General features: G+C 37.9%; 1 long non-coding RNA gene across 2 annotated transcripts; it reads right to left on the reverse strand.

Moving 5' to 3' along the window:
* Positions 1-1,072: 1,072 nt before the first annotated feature.
* Positions 1,073-2,666, reverse strand: LOC116847559. Of its 2 annotated transcripts, XR_004378788.1 has the most exons (4): positions 2,544-2,666; positions 2,263-2,353; positions 1,926-2,156; positions 1,073-1,594 (listed from the first exon to the last, which is right to left on the reverse strand). It is a non-coding gene; the product is annotated as an uncharacterized LOC116847559 (long non-coding RNA). The 2 variants fall into 2 exon arrangements; XR_004378787.1 differs by having other exon boundaries at positions 1,073-2,156.
* Positions 2,667-9,500: the final 6,834 nt, after the last annotated feature.

Here is a 9,500-nt window from a genome sequence, read left to right on the forward strand (position 1 = left end):
GACACTCCACGCTCACAACACTCTTTTTTCCTTAGATAACGCTCAGAGATGCCATTCAGAAGCGACATCTCTGGCGCAATCCCGAGCGCACGGTGACTACAGAGAGAAATAATGTTACTGTATCAAATGGTACAGCTGTCAGTCTCTCAAAGTCAAAGGTTGCTATCCTTTAAGACTTACTGTCCATGTATGCCCGTCTCCACCGTTGTCTCTCCTCATCCGGTGCAAATAATACAAATAAGCCCCGAGGTCGACATCAATTTTTTGGCTTACACTCCCTCCTGTTATTAGGTTTGTTTTTCGTTTCTGTACTGCACTGAACTGGTGCAATAAGTTAGAATGAGAAAAAATATACTTGTCTCACTCTAACTTATTGCACCAGTTCAACAGTGCAGGAACAGAAAACAGACTCATACTTACCTCTATGACTAGACCGCTAATTTCGTCAAAAAAGATGAGGCCGGCAGGATTTTCGGTTTTAGCTATGACACTTTGGTTGCGTTTCGTTTCACGCATTATGCGCGCATTTCATACAATATACGTAACATGAACTATAGATAAACGCGCGCATATGCGTGAAACGGAACGCAGCCTTTACAACAAAATAGCTAGCTGCATTCGAAACATCACCCGCTGCGTTGAAGTGTAGGAAATACGAAAGTGAGATAAAAAACATCCGGATGACGTGTCCGAACGCCCGACGATATATATATATATATATATATAGTGCGTATGTGATACCCGGCGTGATAATATTCAAGATTTAAATTTTTAATTGTCTTTCTAAACAGATGCTGAGGTGTTGCATTTTTAAATTCAAAAAGTAATACAAAATATGAGTTTCATTTCCTTGGGTAAATTGAACGCATTTATTTGTAATTAGTAATTAAGTTATATTTGATTAGTTATATTTGATATTTTGAGTTTGATTTGATTAAGTTATATTTGTAATTAGTAATTAAGTAATATTTGAGAAGGTTATATTTCAATTAAAAATTGTAAATATTTGTGAACTGAAAAATTTTATTTTATTAAAGATGAAAAAAGTATTTTAGTACATCTCATGCAATAATTAAAAAAACGGAAGTGGCTATTTTGTTGTAAGGTATCATGGCCGAAATCGGAAATCCTGTTCAGTCATTTTATACGTCAAAGCCTCAAGTTAGTATAATGTAGATATGTACATGTAGTACGATGTAGTATAATATAGACATGTACGTATATGTAGTACGATATAGTATAATATAGATATCTGTGGCTGCACTAGTTGAGTTAAACGGAAGGGATCACATATCTTTTAATGTAATTACAACAGATGACTGCGGTGTGCGCGGCTTTCACACGCGCGCGCGCGTGTGTGCGTGTATGTGTGTGTGCATATTACGAAAGCACCCTCCCTCTCCCTTAAGTCTTATCTTGTACTATGCGACGGCTCTGCTACAATGGAATAGAGCGAACATTTTTTGTACAAAATCGTTGAAGATGAAAGATATATTTTAAAAATCATTGTAGCTGGTTAGTTCTTTGTTTAACCCCGAACTTGAGAAAATTCATTAAAACTTTCAAAATTTGATGGATCTTAATTTGTATACATCTGCAAATCCATAATAAATAAATAAAATCATTATTTGAAGATAAGTCTGAGAAGTTAAAATTTCAAGAGAGCTGTAAAATTTTTTCTTAAAACTGTCTCAATATCATTATCATCATACAAATTACACTCTTTTTTTACATTTGAAACTTTCACAATGTCTATGAATATTAGATTTAGTATCCAAGTTTAAACCGCGTGGATTCTTCTTTGTCTGATTCCGACATTTCGCGAACATTTCAATCCACTTCATCAGAGAAGAACGACTTGAAATTTCTCTACTTTTTCAAAGAAAGAATAAAATTATGCCTCAATTTTTTAGTGTAGTACGTACTATATACAAACTTTCATATTATAATAATTCTTCGCGTTTTGGCACGAATTGCTACGATTCGGACATGTTGATATTTGGGTACCAGCGAGATGATACTAAAGACCATTGGTTTTATTGAATTTAGCATAATAGAAAAATTGCTGCACGTTCTCGAAAAAAAACTGCTACGTCCTCTCAGGACTATTATGTCGGAATGTGAAACAGCAATCCGCAACAAGCGTACATTGTGTACTGGAAAAATGCAGTATTTAAAAAAAAATATTGAATGGTACATGTTAGAGCTTGGTTCACTTTCCATTCGATTTTCGAGAAGCTCGTGTCGAGTTGTTCCTCTTACCCTTCTCTTTCCTCTTTCCCCTTCCCCTTATCGCTCCATACTCAGCTTCTGAATCGATCGAGCCTCATGAACGTAATCTCCGCATATCATTCTATGAAGCCCGTAGAAGAGAAAAGAATAGGAAAACTTATGAATTTTTTTATAAAGATATTTTGTCAAATTTTTATTTTAATTATGAATATTTGTTTTCAATAATTTTTCAAGTCACCTATGAGGTACTATTTCTGACGCGTTTTTTTAAATATATTTAAAGAAACAATATCGTTGAAATATATACTAACTAGAATGTACGCTGTCATATAATATCCACAATAAGCAATAGAAGCGTGCAAACTCTCTTTTGTTCTCGCTCGATCTCACCCGCGAGATTAGATTTCAGGAGTCATAAAATCGAGACTAACGTTCTCGAGAATACAAAGCTCAAGATCGAGCGAGAAGCAGAGTCCCAACTTTTGTTGTGAGACGAAATGTAGAAGAGATAGGGGTAAACTGAAGCGAACATAACATAGTAGGGCAGAATCCACTTAACACTGTAAATACTTCAAAGTGCCAAATAAAGTAATATGATTCATCCATTCGTTTGAAGCATTAACAGCGCTAAATGAACCTTACCCCTAAATAACGTACTACATTTCATACTACATTTCATCCGCAAATAAAACATGTATTGTACGAGTTCTAACTATAAGATTTCACGCCGATTTTCTTTGTAGATTAATACACTAAATAATACACTATGTTATTAATGCCGTAAGCTTCGATTTCGCTGCGCGCGCTTGCTTTCAGATCCGCGCGAAGATCTTAAGAAACCGTCCATACGAGGAAAGAGAGAGAGAGAGAGAGAGAGAGAGAGAGAGAGAGAGAGACAAACAGACAGAGACAGAGTTTATCATACACAAGATTATATTACTTTGGTTTCAGGATTAGTAGAGACTCGGCAATCTCGATCGATAACATCGAGACAAAACAAATCGAAACTGTTGATTTCCAATAAACCTTAGTAGGGTAAGCAACTTATAAAACTTATATTTAACTTATAGATAGAATTCTATCTCTCTTCACATTTCGTAAGATAGCAACACGTCAAGACTCGCTAAATATGAACAGTTGGGAACGAGCGCGAGTAAAAGGAGAAAAACAAGCCTCTAATAAGCAAACGAAATGAGTGAGAGATTCCTAATATCTTTGTCTCGACCACAGAGTGATCGAGAGTAGAAAGGATGAGATATGTACAGTAGGATAAATAAAGAATTCAAAGACGGAACGTATTTTTAATTGTCACGATCATTATCGGCCCCAACACGCTAAGTAACATTAATTGCGTAGATCAATCGCGTGGAACGGTTAGTTGCAATACGTCAAATAATGCACTAGTAATGAAACCGACTATCTTTAAAGCTGGATTATCGCACTGTTCAGTATCACACACACGCACTTCCCGATGTTGTCAAGATATTGCCAATAAATTCAGATATTTTAAATGATTTGTGTGTGTCTAAAAAACTCGTCTCATCGTAGGTATCGGCACGCATATACCATTTATACATGTAAAGAACATGTACAAATGAATATAAATATGATACTTTTTTCTTTTAATACATTGTAAACAGATTTAACAGCCAATAAAACATCTATCTTCTGAGAATTTTTCGAAAGCAAATTCTTCACTGAAGATCGGTTGAGTCCCAAGATGCATCGAAAAGAAGGATGTCAACCTTTACACACACCACAATTGTACATGTGCCAAAATATTTCCTAATCTCGTTATCTCGAAACCCTAATTATATTACCAATTCATCAGTAATAATAATGTAATATACAAATTTCCTTTCTTCTATCTACAGTTTCTTGTACAGCACAAGTTAAATGTAATAAAAAATTTGTTCGTTAAAAAATTAAATATAAGTTTCATTCGCGACATGCTAAACAACAACAACTATTTATAACAATATATAACAGCCAACTATTTACAGGTTTATTAATCATAAAATAGAAAAGGAGGTTGACCTTATCATTTTCATACAATCAATTGTAATAATTAATCATCTAAAAAGTTATAACATTAAATTTTTAAGAAGTTTCCGTATCTGCCTTAATGCTTGCAGGTTTATAATTGAAATATTTTTGTACAATATAGCAATAGATCATAACTTTCTGTAATAACAAGATGTTCTAGTAGCTACGAAATACTCAGTCCATTCGATCGACGGCCGATTGCAGAAAGAAAAAAGGAAAGAAAAGTAACAGTAATCCAATTCATCGTGCCGATAAATTCCCTCTCGACAAAAAAAAATGAAGAAAATACGCGACATCTCCACAACTGTATATATCGCTCTCTCACTCTTTCGTTTCTCAACTTCTTTCCAGGCCAGCAGGGATATCCAACTATGGAAGGAGAATGCAGCGTTGAAACTGCCGGCAGGTCGTTGGTAATTGGCCCGACTCCATCTTCCCTCCCTGTTATCTTCCTCCCTCGACCATTTTTTCCTCTCGCCATCGTGTGCACGGCGAGAAAAACATCGGCGTGGAAACGGGCGTACACACACAGACACACACGCGGATCAGTATACGGAATAGGAAGCCGCGCCAGGGCAACCCCTCTGCATATTTTCGCGCACGCATCGGCGGAAACGAAACGGCGCTGTTTAATTCATGAATCGGCGTGATATGCGTGGGTGCGCGGAGGATAGTCTACAAATTGCTTCGTTCAACCGCGTCAGGCCTATAGGGATGTTTCGGATCTCGACGTTTGTCCGAGGGTTATCCCTGACCGACTCTGTAGGGTTAATCCTAACAGGGCTAAGTCGTAATCCGTGACATGGCAAATTCTGAACGGGATCAATTGATATATCCGATTATTAAGGACATGTTTTTCTTTTGTTTCTTTTTTTTAGCAACGGTTCAGAGGGGAATCGAACGTTATTTACTAACTAAAAGATCTCTTTCAGATTCTGAAGATTAATAGAGAGAAAGAGAAGGAATTTACTGGTTTTCTTTCAACTTATTGAATTTGGAACAAATATTAATATTGTACAATGAATATTATCAAAAGTGATAATTAAATTGCATAGAAACTTATAAATGCAGGATTATCTCTGAGAAAAATTTATTCCTATTAAAACATATTTTTTTGGATTAAATGTTTCATTTACTTTAATTACACAAAGAAAATTATATACCGAGTTATTAGTGATTTAGACGGAGAACAAATTTGTATCCTTAAGAGTGCAATATAGAATCTTTCTCCCGAAATGGTTGAAGAAATAAGAGGACAAACGAAAGAGCGGCCGCATTGGTTCGAAATCACTTCGCGGTCTATATCTTCGTAAATTTTGACAAGACGCACCGTGTCAATCTTTTTCTCCCGTTTCCTGACTCTTCTTTGTGGCAACGGACTCCTTCGTAAAACTTAATAAGCCCAAGAGCTAGCAGCCGTTGATCCTCAAGAAATTGTGGCAAACCATCGCGCCTTTCGTGCCGGTCTTTTATGCCTTCCTGCGTTCGGTGTTACGAGCCACGTATCTAACATACACACATTCGCGCGCGCGCACACACACACACACACACACACACACACATATGTGTGCACGGAGATACGTACACACAAAAAGAAACGTACACGAGTACAATGACGTGGTTATCTGCGCACGACGAAAGGGTGACACGCGTAAAAGTACCCTCTACTACAAATCCACTCTCGCGATCACCTTGGGAGAGGTGTTACACGACGCTCTTGCTGTTACATCCCTGCGGGCTTTAACCATCCTACAAACTCGTACAAGGAATATTCTACTTCCTCTTGTGCCTTAATCCCTAAACCTATATATTATTCCGACATTAACATATATGGGGATTATTGAGGACTTGCAGAAGAAATGCAAACAAAATTCTAAAGAAGAAACGTAATCTCTAGTATAAGTGAAATTTCAGTTACGACAGATACAATTCTTACAAGGTATCTTTTGAGACGAAGAGTTCAGAAGAAGCAGAAAGGAACCGGGAGATAGCAGGAGAATAAAGGGACATGTGAGACATATAAGACAAGAGTGAAAAAAGTTATCTGTTCATCGAATATATTAATTATGTTCTGTTATATTTTCTTTCATCTATAAGTAGTCAACATTTTTATAAGAAGGATATATTAAGAATATATACTAATAAAGCATACCAATAATAAAGGACACGTAACAGACAATCTAGGAAACTATAAGTTTGAATTTCTAACGAGTCGCGGCAACATTATCCTGAAGGTTGTGTGTACACCCGCGAAAATGCGAATGTACACACACACATACATACATACATATATATATATATATATATATATATATACACATGCCTACGTTATTTCGTGTACATAGCTTAGGCGGGGTAATATCTCGAAATCCATTAGCGCCGTCTCCGCGGACCGCAATCTTGATAATTCCACGTGGACTCGGCGAGAGTGCGGCGAGCGAGCAAGAATCACCGCCGGATGCCGCGAATGCGGAATACACGTCGGCCAAATGAGCGCGTGAGCGCGACCGAGAATGCAGAACGGAACGAAGGGTGAAGAGGAAGGTCGAGGAAGAGAGTGTAAGCCGGAAGAGAAAAGGAAAGACAGAGATGAACGGAGAATCGCCGAGAGTCGAAAAGCAGAGAGAGAGAGAGAGAGAGAGAGAGAGAAAAGGAGAGAGAAAAAGAGAGAGAGAGTGAGTGAGAGGCCGCCGAGACGTATGACTCCCCGGGGAAATTTAGGTGCGACCTCCATGTATCACCGAACCCGCCGTAAGTAGGTACGTAACCGACGTACGAACCTCCGTATACGTGCTTGTTGTTGGCGCACGATTGTGTACGCGCACAGCCTCGCGTGAACAAGCGCGTGCCACAAGGTAAGGGTGATATGTACTTGTATTCCGGAGAATCGCATTGAGAGGAGACGAAAGGATCTTACGCGTTGTTCCCGCGGAGAGCACGCTAGCGTGCGAAAACACCGATTGTCTTTAGAAAATTTGTAAAGGTGGAGAAACTAACTTGCCAACGATATGGCTCTTGATAAGATATAAGATATCTCGAAATATACGTGTACGTATATATATGTATGTACTTTAGGATTGGAAAGATTATTTTCTGGAAGTATCTCGTTACTCATCTACACGGAGGGAATTTTACAGTTAACGATCACCATAGAATTTTGTAACTGAGAGATAAATCGATATTCTGCAATAATTGACTATCTTTTTATTTCATAATATGCTACTTACAGGAATATGCTATTTACAGGATGCTATTTACAGGATGCTACTTTTAGGAACTGTACTATATTAAAAAAAAATTTCTCAAGAAATTTGCTGCATTTCTAGTAAAATTTATTATGCTCCTTAGATATACCTTACTGACCGTCTATTCCTATTAGAATATAGAAATATCGTAAAATCGAAAAGAATTGTGGCGATGGAATTAACAATTTCTATACGTCTTACATGTAACGACATTGTGCATCAATAATAAGAATAATAATAATAATTAGTGCGATTAACTGATCCTATCTCGAGATTTTATATTGAATGATTTTATTAAATATATATTTTCCAAACAACACATATTTGTCCTTTATAGGACATCCTCTAAAGACGTTTTGAAAACGTCCTTACGTCTTGAGAATGTCCACAGGACATCTCCTGGAGATCTTATGCTCTGTCTGGGTTACAACTAAACTACCAGTTATAAGTATATTGGTGGTTCAATTATAAGAACTGGTTATAAGTGTAGCATTTCAATGAATAATACACTGATTGTACTTTAGAGAGTAACGAGTCGTTGCAATTTTCATTACTTTCCTCAACGAGCTTCAAAGATCTTTTCATTGCGATTTACTACCATATATTACATATAAGTCGAGTGAGGAAAAAACGGAGGAGGGACTATTGAATTTTTTTCTAAAATTTATGAGATACTCGATCCACAAAACACGTTAGAGACAACCGGTTTTGTAAATTTCAAAAGGTGTAAAAAAGATGAAAGATCGCTTTATTGATATTTCACGTCGATTTGGTTATTGAAATTTCCCGATCGTAGACACCCTCTCTCTATCTCACTCGGTTCGCGCGCGCGCGCCAATAACGTAATCGTGCTCGACTAATAACTGCGGAATCCAGATGATATTCCCCAAAGTCAATCCCGCCGTCCTTGCTCTTTATACTTCTTTTTTCTTTTTTTTTAACGGAGTGAGAAGAATCGACAGACCGCCGCGGGCGGCAGAGAGCGAATACTGGCGGAATGGTAATAAAATCGATGCCCCGGATCTGCTCCGGTTTGTAATTGAATCAAATTAATCACCCGGGCCGACCTCGAGTCCGCACCCCCGCCGTCGACTCATCCGCCGCCATCTCCAATTAATAGCGTGACTCGGTGGTGGGCGAAGAGGGGCGGAGGGAGCGCGGGTGGAGAGTCATCTCGCCGTTTCGTTGGAACTTCATAAAACGAATCCAATTACCGGCGACCGTTTGTCAAAGACTCAAAGCCACCGAAAAGTTTCGATGCCGTTCGCGGAAATGACGTAGTCCGCCGGCTGTGTGTTTTCGCGTCGCCGTTCGCCACTTGTCAATGGTGAAAATAAACGGGCAAAAAACCCGGGCGAAACCACGCGTGGCCTGACACGCCATGGAAATCGCGCGTGAAATCGTGCGTCTCTGCGAGAATTAATCGCCTGCTGAATTAAGCGCACCGGCTGGATTTAGACACCGACGTCAAGAGATTTGTTTATTTCAAACCGCATAAGAGAATGCAGATCTCTCTCGTCAATGTCAGCACAAGTGTTGTATTGACAATGGTGGAATGTCAATGACGCTGTTTTCCTTCTTATATCAAATCTGTTGAAAGTTATTGTTGAAAGTTAAGTTGGTTAGGTAGTTCAAACCCTAAGTACTTCAGGAAAAGTCTTTTCTTGACAACGCAATGCTTTACCATTAGAGCATAGAAGAAACAGCAAAGTTAGCCCATACATAAACCTAGTTATGTCTTAATACTGAATCTAGTTGGCATAATCAAATTTATATGTAGGCCAACTATACTGTTTTTCCATGAGATCGCATTCATCATGTCTTACTATCTAGATAATCTACACGAAAAAAATTATGGTGCACATAATCAGAAATATTTAGTTGTTAAGGAACATAGTTGCATCACATCAATTATTTCAATATATGATGGTAATGTGTGTATTTGATATGATTCAGGTACTTTGACTTTGGTACATC

This window comes from Odontomachus brunneus, unplaced genomic scaffold (genome assembly GCF_010583005.1).
Source record: "Odontomachus brunneus isolate Ranch 3 - 2012 unplaced genomic scaffold, Obru_v1 Obru_scaffold_080, whole genome shotgun sequence".
In the NCBI taxonomy this organism is placed as follows: Eukaryota; Metazoa; Arthropoda; class Insecta; order Hymenoptera; family Formicidae; genus Odontomachus; species Odontomachus brunneus.